Source organism: Hemitrygon akajei, chromosome 10 (assembly GCF_048418815.1).
Source record: "Hemitrygon akajei chromosome 10, sHemAka1.3, whole genome shotgun sequence".
Lineage (NCBI taxonomy): Eukaryota > Metazoa > Chordata > Chondrichthyes > Myliobatiformes > Dasyatidae > Hemitrygon > Hemitrygon akajei.
In genome coordinates, this window is record NC_133133.1 from 113,325,619 (window position 1) to 113,341,195 (window position 15,577).

Consider the following 15,577-nt stretch of genomic DNA (forward strand, 5'->3'; position numbering starts at 1 on the left):
GCTCCGACCTCTTACCTGTTCTCTTTTGCCTATCACCTCGCCCAGTACCCCTCCTCTTTCCCTTTCTCCTCTCCTATCAGATTCCTTCCTCTCCAGCCCTTTACCTTTCCCACACACCTATCACCTTCTATCCTCCTTCTCCTGCTCCCGCCTTCTTATTTTGCTGTCTTCCCCCTTCCTTTCCAGTCCCGAAGAGGGCTCACAGCCTGAAACGTTGGCTGTTTGTTCATCTCCATAGATGCTGCCTGACCTGCTGAGTTCCTCCAGCATTTTGTGTGTGTTGCAGCTGGAAGGACACAAAATTATTTTAAATTACCAAAATAAAGTTCAAAAAAAAGAATAACAGGGTAGTGAAATGGACTGTTCAGAAATCTGATGGTGGAGAGGAAGAAGCTGTCCCAGAATCATTGAGTGTGGGTCTTCAGGCTCCTGTACCTCCTCCCTGATTGTGATAACAAGTCCCAGAGACTGAGGGTGCTTAGTGATGTATGACCTTATGAAGACACTCCCAATGGTGGAGAAGGTCGAGTGCCGGTGATGCAACGCTCTATGGCCTCTTTCGATCCTCCACACCAGGCAGTGATACAGCCAGAATGCTCTCCGTATATCTGCAGAAATTTGCTAGAGTCTTTGGTGGCACACCAAACCTCCTCATATTCCTTATGAAGTAGAACATTTACGTGCCTTCTTTGTATTGGCATCAACATGTTGGTCACAGAGCAGATCCTTCGAGATGCTGACACCCAGGAACTTGAAGCTGCTCACCCTTCCCCCGCTGACTCAACAATGAGAACATTGAAGGGGCTCTTTGATAGGCTGATAATGTACTGTAAGAAAAATAGAGGGTTATGGGCAGTGTAGGAGCATCAGGGACCCCCATCACCCAGGTCATGCTCTCTTCTCACTGCTCCCATCAGAAAGAAGGTATAGCTGCCTCAGGACTCACACCACCAGGTTCAAGAACAGTTATTATCCCTCAACCATCAGGCTCTTGAACCAAAGGGGATAACTTCACACAACTTCACTTGCCCCATCACTGAAATGTTCCCACAACCAATGGACTCACTCTCAAGAACTTCATCTCATGGTCTTGATATTTATTGTTTTTTTTTTCTCAGCTCAAGCTGGCAAAACCTGAGGTACAAGGTATGGGCATAGCCAAGCATGCTCATTTCTCAACTGCAAGGAACTTCTGAACTATTCTAGTGGTCTTTAGTATTGTGGCTTTCTGAAGATTTGCATAGATATTGCTGTATAGGCCTAATTGTTTAATGTTATTGTGTAGCGACTTTGGGATGATACCAGTTGTAGATATTACTATTGGGACAATGTATACCCTCTTCATGTTCCAAAGTCTTTCAATTTCCTCTTTTAATTCAGCATGTTTCTGGTGTTTTTCACTTACTGATTTCTGTATGTTGTGTATGTTTGGAATGGTTATATCTATTGAGTAAGTTGTTCTTGTTTGTTTATCCTGTGATATTATATCCAGACAGTATTTATGGATTGTCCTATCTGTAATAACGGATCAGTCATGGTATAATTTGTGGTCTTCTGACTCCAGAACTGGATCAGGCTTGTATTTGTAGTAAATTGTGATTTTTGTTATGAGTTTATATTTTACTACAAGATTTTGATGAATGGTGCTTGTCACTTGATTATGCCTGTGTAAGTAATCAGTTTGCATTAAACAGCTAGAGGATCCTGTAATGTGTTGGATTGTTTCGGATTTCTCTCGCTATTTTCTACATTTATTGTCTTGAATTTGTTGGACTTTTACTATGTAATTTTGATATTTTTTGTGTAAACCACCTGGTCCTGTATGGCCACAAGGACCCCTCTGTTTCTGGGAAGAGGTCTCCGACTCTGAGCCAGGTGTTTGACACCTCCTTGTCAACATCTAGTCTGCTCGGATTGTGGGGTTGTCTTCCATTGAGGGTCATGCTTTTCCATTGGTTAAACTTTTTCTTCAACAGTGATATCTTCATCTTTCTGAGTTGTTCTCTCATTTAAGTTTACTGGTGGATACTTCTTTTTCAGAATTGCATGTGCTCGCATGGAGTGCTGAATCCTGTTTTCAATGGTTAAAATATATCCTTAAAAGTTTTATCTGACTGTTGGGTAGATTTTTAATGTCTGTTATTTCTCGTCCTCCTTCTGTGCTAAGTAAGGTTAATCTCAGCGCATTCAAGTGTACATAATGTTCTCTGAAATTTCTCATTTTAGTTCTTACTTTACTTTGTAAATTTTCCAGATTGATTTTGGACCAAGATATTATGCCAAAAGAATACATTAATATAGGAATAACATAAGTGTCTATTGCCTTTGTTATAGTTTTACTGTTGAACTCTGTTTGGCAGATTTTATTAAGCCTTGAAGTGAATTCTGTAAAAAGTTTTTCCTTTATCATGCTCTGATCTATTTTCTTTCCTCGTTGATCTCCCAGGTACTTATAAGTATTATTATTATTATTATTATTATTATTATTATTATTATTATTATTATTATGATCATCATCATCATCATCATCATCATTATTATTTCTTCTTTCTTTTCATATTTGCATAGTTTGCTGTCTTTTGTACACTGGTTGTATGTCCAGGTGGCCTGATCTTTCATTGATTCTATCATGAATATTGGATTTATTGAGTATGCCCACCAGAAAATGAATCTCAGGGTTACATATGGTGACAAAAATGTACTTTGATAAGAAACTTACTTTGCACTTTTGAACTTTGAAATTGATTGTGGAGGAGGATGTGTGGCAACACTTGCGGGCTGCCCCCGGCACATCCTCAGGTTATGTTGGTTGTGAACACAAACAACACTTTTCACAGTATGTTTCACTGTACAGGTGATAAATAAATGAACTTGAAATAAATAAATCAATCCAAATCTGAATCTAAAATAAATAAATAAATCTAATCTGAATCCTCTTTCACTGGGACTTAAGAAGAATTTCATCCAGGGCAGCAGGTCTAACGTTGCCCCATGCTCACCTTTCTCCCCATAACTCTGGATTGCTTCCAAGAATATCCCAAATGCAAACTACTTGAAATTCCTTTTCCACTCTGTTTATGCAAATCACCTCAGCACGAGCTCAGGGGGTTGAATATTAAACTACACAGTAGGCTCCATTTTGAATAAGGTAAATAACCGGGAAAGGGCTTCTAAGCAAACATACCTTACTGACGGTGAGTAACTTGCAATGGATTGTAGTGTCTGATACAAGTAAATCATACCACGTGACACACACACATCTTGCAGAATCTGCACACAGCTGGTATTAACACACACATTTTCAGAATCAAGTTGTTATCATCGACATATGTCATGAAATTTGCTGCTTTGCAGCAGCAGTTTAATTATATTTAATTTATTTAATTATATATATATAAAATTAAATAAGTAGTGCAAGCAGTCGGTTTCTTAAGGTTGTTATAGCCAGGGAAGGTAGTGGGGATAAGTTCCCGCTACCTACTAAATGCTCCCAATGGCGTGCGCCTCAAATAGCCTTTCACAACGAAGTCCAGCTCCTGGCCTTCAGGTGTGGCTTAGCGACTAAGCCCGGCGGAACAGTTTCTACTGACAGGAGAAGGGGCGAAGGCGGGTCACTGGCTCCTTAAAACCAATTGCTTCTGGCAGATGAGGCTCGTCAGCCGTGGTTGGCAGCTCAGCTAGGAGAAGCTAAACTCTGATCTCAAATTTCCACTACCTTGCAGCTATACCCACTCATGGAGAAGGCTTCGGGAGTAAACCCCGAGGAAAAACCCAGAGCTGGAGTCCCTAAGGCAGTCCTACTTTGAGTTCGATGCTGACTGGCAACTTCTTTGACGCCGCTGGTGCCAGACTGTATCGGTCTCTGCCGTTCCTTTGGGTTCATCAGCTGCGTAAAGAGGAGCAGCCTGTTCCTTGGGCAACAGCTTGCTTCCCATATCGTACCGCTCTGCCTGTCAGCTAGGACAAAACATGGACAAGCCATGGTCAAACTCGACCAATAGAGAGCCTCAGAGTAGCACAAAAAGAGAGCAGGAATAGTGAGATACTGTCCAAAATCTGATGGCGGAGGAGAGGAAACTGTCCCGAAAACATTAAGGTTGTGTCTTCAGTTTTCAGTAACTCCTCCTTGATGGCAGAAATGAGAAGAGGGCCTGTCCTGGGTGAGTTAGATGTGAGGAGACTTACAAGGATGCTGCCTGGATTAGGGAGCATGCCTTATGAGAATAAGTTGAGTGAACTCGGCCTTTTCTCCTTGAAGCGACGGAGGATGAGAGGTGAACTGATAGAGGTGTATAAGATGATGAGAGGCATTGATCTTGTGGATAGTCAGAGGCTAGCATGAGAGAGCATAGTTTTAAGGTGCTTGGAAGTAGGTACAGAGGAGATGTCGGGGGTAAGTCTTTTTACACGGAGAGTGGTGAGTGCGTGGAATGGGCTGCCGGCAGCAGTGCTGGAGGCGGAAACGATAGAGTCTTTTAAGAGACTCCTGGATGGATGCATGGAGCTTAGAAAAATAGAGAGCTATGGGTAAGCCTCGGTAGTTCTAAGGTAAGGACATGTTCGGCACAGCTTTGTGGGCTGAAGGGCCTGAATTGTGCTGGAGGTTTTCTATGTTTTTATGAGTCGACGCCAACTATCAAGCACCCTTTATGTAGTGCAAAATGAGAGCAAAATTGTGAAGTAATTGGTTCATAGCTGCTAGGTCATGGGTTCATAGTCTGTTCAGAAATCTGATGACAGAGGGGAAGATGCTGTTCCTAAAACATTGAGTGTGTGTCTTCAAGCTCCTGTACCATCTCTCTAATGGTAGTAACATGAAGAGGCCATGTCCTGGGTGATTGGAGGTCCTTAATAATGCCTTTTTGATGCATTGCCCTTTGAAGATGTCCTTGATGATGGAGAGGCTCATGCCCATGTTGACGGGGAGGCTAGTGCCCATGATGAAGCTGGATGCGATTACAACCCTCTGCGTCTATTTCTGATCCTGTGCCCCCCATAAAATTTGATATAATCGAGCCATCCCACATGGTTTGTAGACAATAAACCTGTTTTTTTAACAGAGCATCATAATGTGAAAAACAGAGTCATCCACAGCAAAATCCCACTACAAAGTCCAAAACGAATACGACGTGCTTCTATTGGTGAAGGAGGTGACAGATTAATACTGGTTCAAGAACACCTGGGAAAACTCCCCATTTCTTCTTCTGCGCTCTTTTCCATTCATCTGACCGTTAACAGAACATTATAACCGCAAGGTGACATATCAGAAATGCAGCAATGTCATTGTTACAGGATGGCACAGAAGTGTGACGGTTCTACAGTGCCTGCTGTAAGACTGGTGTTTGATTCTCACTGTTCTCTGTAAGGAGTTTGTACGTTCTCCCGAGAACACACACAATTCCTCTGGGTGCTCCGTTTTCTCCCACATTACAAAGATGTACGGGTTAGGGTCAGTGAGTTGTGGGCATGATGTACAGGTTAGGGTCAGTGAGTTGTGGGCATGATGTACAGGTTAGGGTCAGTGAACTGTGGGCATGATGTACGGCTTAGGGTTAGTGAGTTGTGGCATGATGTACGGTTTGATGTTAGTGAGTTGTGGGCATGATGTACGGGTTAGGGTTAGTGAGTTGTGGACATGATGTACGGGTTAGTGTTAGTGAGTTGTGGGCATGGTGTACGGGTTAGGGTTAGTGAGTTGTGGGCATGGTGTACGGGTTAGGGTTAGTGAGTTGTGGGCATGATGTACGGGTTAGGGTTAGTGAGTTGTGGACATGATGTACAGGTTAGGGTTAGTGAGTTGTGGGCATGATGTATGGGTTAGGGTTAGTGAGTTGTGGGCATGATGTACGGGTTAGGGTTAGTGAGTTGTGGGCATGATGTACAGGTTAGGGTTAGTGAATTGTGGGCATGATGTATGGGTTAGGGTTAGTGAGTGGTGGGCATGATGTACAGGTTAGGGTCAGTGAGTGGTGGGCATGATGTACGGGTTAGGGTTAGTGAGTTGTGGGCATGATGTAAGGGTTAGGGTTAGTGAGTTGTGGGCATGATGTACAGGTTAGGGTTAGTGAGTTGTGGACATGATGTACAGGTTAGGGTTCGTGAGTGGTGGGCATGATGTACGGGTTAGGGTCAGTGAGTTGTGGGCATGATGTACGGGTTAGGGTTAGTGAGTTGTGGACATGATGTACGGGTTAGGGTTAGTGAGTTGTGGGCATGATGTACGGGTTAGGGTTACTGAGTTGTGGGCATGATGTACGGGTTAGGGTCAGTGAGTTGTGGGCATGATGTACGGGTTAGGGTTAGTGAGTTGTGGACATGATGTACGGGTTAGGGTTACTGAGTTGTGGACATGATGTACGGGTTAGGGTCAGTGAGTTGTGGGCATGATATACGGGTTAGGGTTAGTGAGTTGTGGACATGATGTACGGGTTAGGGTTAGTGAGTTGTGGACATGATGTACGGGTTAGGGTTAGTGAGTGGTGGGCATGATGTACGGGTTAGGGTTAGTGAGTTGTGGGCATGATGTACAGGTTAGGGTTAGTGAGTTGTGGACATGATGTACGGGTTAGGGTTAGTGAGTTGTGGACATGATGTACGGGTTAGGGTTAGTGAGTGGTGGGCATGATGTACGGGTTAGGGTTAGTGAGTTGTGGGCATGATGTACGGGTTAGGGTTAGTGAGTGGTGGGCATGATGTACGGGTTAGGGTTAGTGAGTTGTGGGCATGGTGTACGGGTTAGGGTTAGTGAACTGTGGGCATGATGTACGGGTTAGGGTTAGTGAGCGGTGGGCATGATGTACGGGTTAGGGTTAGTGAGTTGTGAGCATGATGTAGGGGTTAGGGTTAGTGAGATGAGGGCATGATGTACGGGTTAGGGTTAGTGAACTGTGGGCATGATGTACGGGTTAGGGTTAGTGAACTGTGGGCATGATGTACGGGTTAGGGTTAGTGAACTGTGGGCATGATGTACGGGTTAGGGTTAGTGAACTGTGGGCATGGTGTACGGGTTAGGGTTAGTGAGTTGTGAGCATATTGTACGGGTTAGGGTTAGTGAGTTGAGGGCATGATGTACGGGTTAGGGTTAGTGAGTTGTGAGCATGATGTACGGGTTAGGGTTAGTGAGTTGAGGGCATGATGTACGGGTTAGGGTTAGTGAGTTGTGAGCATGATGTACGGGTTAGGGTTAGTGAGTTGTGGGCATGATGTACGGGTTAGGGTTAGTGAGATGAGGGCATGATGTACGGGTTAGGGTTAGTGAACTGTGGGCATGATGTACGGGTTAGGGTTAGTGAGCGGTGGGCATGATGAACGGATTAGGGTTAGTGAGTTGTGAGCATGATGTAGGGGTTAGGGTTAGTGAGATGAGGGCAAGATGTACGGGTTAGGGTTAGTGAACTGTGGGCATGGTGTACTGGTTAGGGTTAGTGAGTTGAGGGCATGATGTACGGGTTAGGGTTAGTGAGTTGTGAGCATGATGTACGGGTTAGGGTTAGTGAGTTGTGGGCATGATGTACGGGTTAGGGTTAGTGAGTGGTGGGCATGATGTACGGGTTAGGGTTAGTGAACTGTGGGCATGATGTACGGTTTAGGGTTAGTGAGTGGTGGACATGATGTACGGGTTAGGGTTAGTGAGTTGTGGGCATGATGTACGGGTTACGGTTCTTGAGTTGTGGGCATGGTGTACAGGTTAGGGTTAGTGAGTTGTGGGCATGGTGTACAGATTAGGGTTAGTGAGTTGTGGGCAAGATGTATGGGTTAGGGTCAGTAAGTTGTGGGCATAATGTACGGGTTAGGGTCAGTAAGTTGTGGGCATGATGTACGTGTTAGGGTCAGTGAGTTGTGGGCATGATGTACGTGTTACTATTAGTGAGTTGTGGGGATGATGTACGGGTTAGGGATAGTGAGTTGTGCGCATGATGTACGGGTTAGGGTTAGTGAGTTATGATCATGATGAACGGGTTAGGGTTAGTGAGTTGTGGGCATGGTGTACAGGTTACGGTCAGTGAGTTGTGGGCATGATGTACAGGTTAGGGTCAGTGAGTTGTGGGCATGATGTACAGGTTAGGGTCAGTGAACTGTGGGCATGATGTACGGCTTAGGGTTAGTGAGTTGTGGCATGATGTACGGTTTGATGTTAGTGAGTTGTGGGCATGATGTACGGGTTAGGGTTAGTGAGTTGTGGACATGATGTACGGGTTAGTGTTAGTGAGTTGTGGGCATGGTGTACGGGTTAGGGTTAGTGAGTTGTGGGCATGGTGTACGGGTTAGGGTTAGTGAGTTGTGGGCATGATGTACGGGTTAGGGTTAGTGAGTTGTGGACATGATGTACAGGTTAGGGTTAGTGAGTTGTGGGCATGATGTATGGGTTAGGGTTAGTGAGTTGTGGGCATGATGTACGGGTTAGGGTTAGTGAGTTGTGGGCATGATGTACAGGTTAGGGTTAGTGAATTGTGGGCATGATGTATGGGTTAGGGTTAGTGAGTGGTGGGCATGATGTACAGGTTAGGGTCAGTGAGTGGTGGGCATGATGTACGGGTTAGGGTTAGTGAGTTGTGGGCATGATGTAAGGGTTAGGGTTAGTGAGTTGTGGGCATGATGTACAGGTTAGGGTTAGTGAGTTGTGGACATGATGTACAGGTTAGGGTTCGTGAGTGGTGGGCATGATGTACGGGTTAGGGTCAGTGAGTTGTGGGCATGATGTACGGGTTAGGGTTAGTGAGTTGTGGACATGATGTACGGGTTAGGGTTAGTGAGTTGTGGGCATGATGTACGGGTTAGGGTTACTGAGTTGTGGGCATGATGTACGGGTTAGGGTCAGTGAGTTGTGGGCATGATGTACGGGTTAGGGTTAGTGAGTTGTGGACATGATGTACGGGTTAGGGTTACTGAGTTGTGGACATGATGTACGGGTTAGGGTCAGTGAGTTGTGGGCATGATATACGGGTTAGGGTTAGTGAGTTGTGGACATGATGTACGGGTTAGGGTTAGTGAGTTGTGGACATGATGTACGGGTTAGGGTTAGTGAGTGGTGGGCATGATGTACGGGTTAGGGTTAGTGAGTTGTGGGCATGATGTACAGGTTAGGGTTAGTGAGTTGTGGACATGATGTACGGGTTAGGGTTAGTGAGTTGTGGACATGATGTACGGGTTAGGGTTAGTGAGTGGTGGGCATGATGTACGGGTTAGGGTTAGTGAGTTGTGGGCATGATGTACGGGTTAGGGTTAGTGAGTGGTGGGCATGATGTACGGGTTAGGGTTAGTGAGTTGTGGGCATGGTGTACGGGTTAGGGTTAGTGAACTGTGGGCATGATGTACGGGTTAGGGTTAGTGAGCGGTGGGCATGATGTACGGGTTAGGGTTAGTGAGTTGTGAGCATGATGTAGGGGTTAGGGTTAGTGAGATGAGGGCATGATGTACGGGTTAGGGTTAGTGAACTGTGGGCATGATGTACGGGTTAGGGTTAGTGAACTGTGGGCATGATGTACGGGTTAGGGTTAGTGAACTGTGGGCATGATGTACGGGTTAGGGTTAGTGAACTGTGGGCATGGTGTACGGGTTAGGGTTAGTGAGTTGTGAGCATATTGTACGGGTTAGGGTTAGTGAGTTGAGGGCATGATGTACGGGTTAGGGTTAGTGAGTTGTGAGCATGATGTACGGGTTAGGGTTAGTGAGTTGAGGGCATGATGTACGGGTTAGGGTTAGTGAGTTGTGAGCATGATGTACGGGTTAGGGTTAGTGAGTTGTGGGCATGATGTACGGGTTAGGGTTAGTGAGATGAGGGCATGATGTACGGGTTAGGGTTAGTGAACTGTGGGCATGATGTACGGGTTAGGGTTAGTGAACTGTGGGCATGATGAACGGATTAGGGTTAGTGAGTTGTGAGCATGATGTAGGGGTTAGGGTTAGTGAGATGAGGGCAAGATGTACGGGTTAGGGTTAGTGAACTGTGGGCATGGTGTACTGGTTAGGGTTAGTGAGTTGAGGGCATGATGTACGGGTTAGGGTTAGTGAGTTGTGAGCATGATGTACGGGTTAGGGTTAGTGAGTTGTGGGCATGATGTACGGGTTAGGGTTAGTGAGTGGTGGGCATGATGTACGGGTTAGGGTTAGTGAACTGTGGGCATGATGTACGGTTTAGGGTTAGTGAGTGGTGGACATGATGTACGGGTTAGGGTTAGTGAGTTGTGGGCATGATGTACGGGTTACGGTTCTTGAGTTGTGGGCATGGTGTACAGGTTAGGGTTAGTGAGTTGTGGGCATGGTGTACAGATTAGGGTTAGTGAGTTGTGGGCAAGATGTATGGGTTAGGGTCAGTAAGTTGTGGGCATAATGTACGGGTTAGGGTCAGTAAGTTGTGGGCATGATGTACGTGTTAGGGTCAGTGAGTTGTGGGCATGATGTACGTGTTACTATTAGTGAGTTGTGGGGATGATGTACGGGTTAGGGATAGTGAGTTGTGCGCATGATGTACGGGTTAGGGTTAGTGAGTTATGATCATGATGAACGGGTTAGGGTTAGTGAGTTGTGGGCATGGTGTACAGGTTACGGTTAGTGAGTTGTGGACTTGATGTACGGGTTAGGGTTAGTGAGTTGCGGGCATGATGTACGGGTTAGAGTTAGTAAGTTGTGGGCATGGTGTACTGGTTAGGGTTAGTGAGTTGTGGGCATGGAGTAAGGGTTAGGGTTAATGAACTCTGGGCATGATGTATGGGTTAGGGTTAGTGAGTTGTGGGCATGATGTACGGTTAGGGTTAGTGAGTTGTGGGCATGATGTACGGGTTAGGGTTAGTGAGTTGTGGGCATGATGTATGGGTTAGTGTTAGTGAGTTGTGGGCATGGTGTACGGGTTAGGGTTAGTGAGTTATGGGCATCATCTACTGGTTAGGGTTAGTGAACTGTGGGCATCATGACCGGGTTAGGGTTACTGAGTTGTGGGCATGATGTACGGGTTAGGGTTAGTGAACTGTAGGCATGATGTACGGGTTAGGGTTAGTGAACTGTGGGCATGATGTACGGGTTAGGGTCAGTGAGTTTTGGGCGTGGTGTACAGGTTAGGGTTAGTGAGTTGTGGGCATGGTGTACAGGTTAGGGTTAGTGAGTTGTGGGCAAGATGTATGGGTTAGGGTCAGTATGTTGTGGGCATGATGTATGGGTTAGGGTCAGTGAGTTGAGGGCATGGGGTACGGAATAGGGTTAGAGAGTTGTGCGCATGATGTACGGGTTAGGGTTAGTGAACTGTGGGCATGATGTACGGGTTAGGATTAGTGAGATGTGGGCATGATGTACGGGTTAGGGTTAGTGAGTTCTGGGCATGATGTACGGGTTAGGGTTAGTGAGTTGTGGGCATGATGTACAGGTTAGGATTAGTGAGTTGTGGGCATGATGTACGGGTTAGGGTTAGTGAGTTGTGGGCATGGTGTAAGGGTTGGGGTTAGTGAACTCTGGGCATGATGTACGGGTTAGCGTTAGTGAGTTTTGGGCATGGTGTACAGGTTAGGGTTAGTGAGTTGTGGGCATGGTGTACAGGTTAGGGTTAGTGAGTTGTGGGCAAGATGTATGGGTTAGGGTCAGTAAGTTGTGGGCATGATGTATGGGTTAGGGTCAGTGAGTTGAGGGCATGGGGTACGGGTTAGGTTTAGTGAGTTGTGCGCATGATGTACGGGTTAGGGTTAGTGAACTGTGGGCATGATGTACGGGTTAGGGTTTGTGAACTGTGGGCATGATGTACGGGTTAGGATTAGTGAGATGTGGGCATGATGTACGGGTTAGGGTTAGTGAGTTGTGGGCATGATGTACGGGTTATGGTTAGTGAGTTGTGGGCATGATGTACAGGTTAGGGTTAGTGAGTTGTGGGCATGATGTACAGGTTAGGGTTAGTGAGTTGTGGGCATGGTGTACGGGTTAGGGTTAGTGAACTCTGGGCATGATGTACGGGTTAGGGTTAGTGAGTAGTGATCATGATGTACGGGTTAGGGTTAGTGAGTTGTGGGCATGGTGTACGGGTTAGGGTTAGTGAACTGTGGGCATGATGTACGGGTTAGGGTTAGTGAGTTGTGGGCATGATGTACGGGTTAGGGTTAGTGAGTTGTGGTCATGGTGCACGGGTTAGGGTTAGTGAGTTGTGGGCATGATGTACACGTTAGGGATAGTGAGTTCTGGGCATGGTGTATGGGTTAGTGTTAGTGAACTGTGGGCATGGTGTACGGGTTACGGTTAGTGAACTGTGGGCATCATGTACGGGTTAGGGTTAGTGAGTAGTGGGCATGATGTACGGGTTAGGGTTAGAGAGTTGTGGGCTTGATGTACGGGTTAGGGTTAGTGAGTTGTGGACATGGTATACGGGTTAGGGTTAGTGAGTTGTGGGCATGATGTACGGGTTAGGGTTAGTGAGTTGTGGGCATGGTGCACGGGTTAGGGTCACTGAGTTGTGGGCATGATGTACAGGTTAGTGTTAGGGAGTTGTGGGCATGGTGTACGGGTTAGGGTTAGTGAGTAGTGATCATGATGTACGGGTTAGGGTTAGTGAAATATGGCCATGATATACGGGTTAGGGTTAGTGAGTTGTAGGCATGATGTACAGGTTAGGGTTAGTGCGTTGTGGGCATGATGTACGGGTTAGTGATAGTGAGTTGGGGGCATGAAATACGGGTTAGGGTTAGTGAGTTGTGGGCATGATGTAAGAGTTAGGGTTAGTGAATTGTGGCCGTGATGTACGGGTCAGGGTTAGTGAGTTCTGGGCATGATGTACGGGTTAGGGTTAGTGAGTAGTGATCATGATGTACAGGTTAGGGTTAGTGAGTTGTGGGCATGGTGTACGGGTTAGGGTTAATGAACTGTGGGCATGATGTACGGGTTAGGGTTAGTGAGTTGTGGGCATGATGTACGGGTTAGGGTTAGTGAGTTGTGGGCATGATGTACGGGTTAGCGTTAGTGAGTTGTGGGCATAATGTACAGGTTAGGGTTAGTGAGTTGTGGGCATGATGTACGGGTTAGGGTTAGTGAAATATGGCCATGATATACGGGTTAGGGTTAGTAAGTTGTAGGCATGATGTACAGGTTAGGGTTAGTGCGTTGTGGGCATGATGTACGGGTTAGTGATAGTGAGTTGGGGGCATGAAATACGGGTTAGGGTTAGTGAGTTGTGGGCATGATGTAAGAGTTAGGGTTAGTGAATTGTGGCCGTGATGTACGGGTCAGGGTTAGTGAGTTCTGGGCATGATGTACGGGTTAGGGTTAGTGAGTAGTGATCATGATGTACAGGTTAGGGTTAGTGAGTTGTGGGCATGGTGTACGGGTTAGGGTTAATGAACTGTGGGCATGATGTACGGGTTAGGGTTAGTGAGTTGTGGGCATGATGTACGGGTTAGGGTTAGTGAGTTGTGGGCATGATGTACGGGTTAGCGTTAGTGAGTTGTGGGCATAATGTACAGGTTAGGGTTAGTGAGTTGTGGGCATGATGTACGGGTTAGGGTTAGTGAAATATGGCCATGATATACGGGTTAGGGTTAGTGAGTTGTGGGCATGATGTACGGGTTAGGGTTAGTGAGTTGTGGGCATGGTGTACGGGTTAGTGTTAGTGAACTGTGCGCATGGTGTACGGGTTAGGGTTAGTGAACTGTGGGCATGATGTACGGGTTACGGTTAGTGAACTGTGGGCATCATGTACGGGTTAGGGTCAGTGAGTTGTGGGCATGATGTACGGGTTAGGGTTAGTGAGTTGTGAGCATGATGTACGGGTTAGGGTTAGTGAACTGTGGGCATCATGTACGGGTTAGTGTTAGTGAGTTGTGGGCATGATGTACGGGTTAGGGTTAGTGAGTTGTGAGCATGATGTACGGGTTAGGGTTAGTGAGTTGTGGGCATGATGTACGGGTTAGGGTTAGTGAGTTGTGGGCATGATGTACGGGTTCGGGTTAGTGAGTTGTGGGCATGATGTACGTGTTAGTGTTAGTGAGTTGTGGGCTTGATGTACGGGTTAGGGTTAGTGAGTTGTGGGCATGATGTACGGGTTAGGGTTAGTGAACTGTGGGCATGATGTACGGGTTAGGGTTAGTGAACTGTGGGCTTGATGTGCGGGTTAGGGTTAGTGAGTTGTGGACATGGTGTATGGGCATTAGGGTTAGGTTTAGGGTTAGGGTTAGGGTTAGGGTTAGGGTTAGGGTAAGGGTTAGTGTTAGGGTTAGGGTTAGGGTTAGTGAACTATGGGAATGGTGTACGGGTTTGTGTTAGTGAGTTGAGGGCATGATGTACGGATTAGGGTTAGTGAGTTGTGGGCATGATGTACAGGTTAGACTCACGTCTTAATAATCTGGTAAGGAAGGCGGGCTCTGTCGTGGGCAAAGTACTGGAGAGTATAACATCGGTAGCAGAGCGAAGGGCGCTGAGTAGGCTACGGTCAATTATGGAAAACCCTGAACATCCTCTACATAGCACCATCCAGAGACAGAGAAGCAGTTTCAGCGACAGGTTACTATCGATGCAATGCTCCTCAGACAGGATGAAGAGATCAATATTCCACAATGCCATTCGGCTTTACAATTCAACCGCCAGGAGTAAGATATGTTAAAGTGCCGGGGTGAGGACTCAATGTATTTAAGTAAACTACTTAAGAACTTTTTAAAAGCTATTATTAATGCTTTTTGAGAGGGTGATTTTAGATGCATATAGTTTTTACTGAGTTAAGTATTGTATGTAATTAGTTTTGCTACAATATGTTTATGGGACATTGGAAAGAATGTTGAATTTCCCCATGGGGATGAATAAAGTATCTATCTATCTATCTATCTATGTATCTAGTGTTAGTGAGTTGTGGGCATGGTGTACGTGTTGGTGTTAGTGAGTTGTGGGCATGATGCATGGGTTAGGGTCCATGAGTTGTGCCCATGATGTACGGGTTAGCGTCAGTGAGTTTTGGGCATGGTGTACAGGTTAGGGTTAGTGAGTTGTGGGCATGGTGTACAGGTTAGGGTTAGTGAGTTGTGGGCAAGATGTATGGGTTACGGTCAGAAAGTTGTGGGCATGATGTATGGGTTAGGGTCAGTGAGTTGAGGGCATGGGGTACGGGTTATGTTTAGTGAGTTGTGCGCATGATGTACAGGTTAGGGTTAGTGAACTGTGGGCATGATGTACGGGTTAGGGTTTGTGAACTGTGGGCATGATGTACGGGTTAGGATTAGTGAGATGTGGGCATGATGTACGGGTTAGGGTTAGTGAGTTGTGGGCATGATGTACGGGTTAGGGTTAGTGAGTTGTGGGCATGGTGTACGGGTTAGGGTTAGTGAACTCTGGGCATGATGTACGGGTTAGGGTTAATGAGTAGTGATCATGATGTAGGGGTTAGGGTTAGTGAGTTGTGGGCATGGTGTACGGGTTAGGGTTAGTGAGTAGTGGGCATGATGTACGGGTTAGGGTTAGAGAGTTGTGGGCTTGATGTACGGGTTAGGGTTAGTGAGTTGTGGACATGGTATACGGGTTAGGGTTAGTGAGTTGTGGGCATGATGTACGGGTTAGGGTTAGTGAGTTGTGGGCATGGTGCACGGGTTAGGGTCACTGAGTTGTGGGCATGATGTACAGGTTA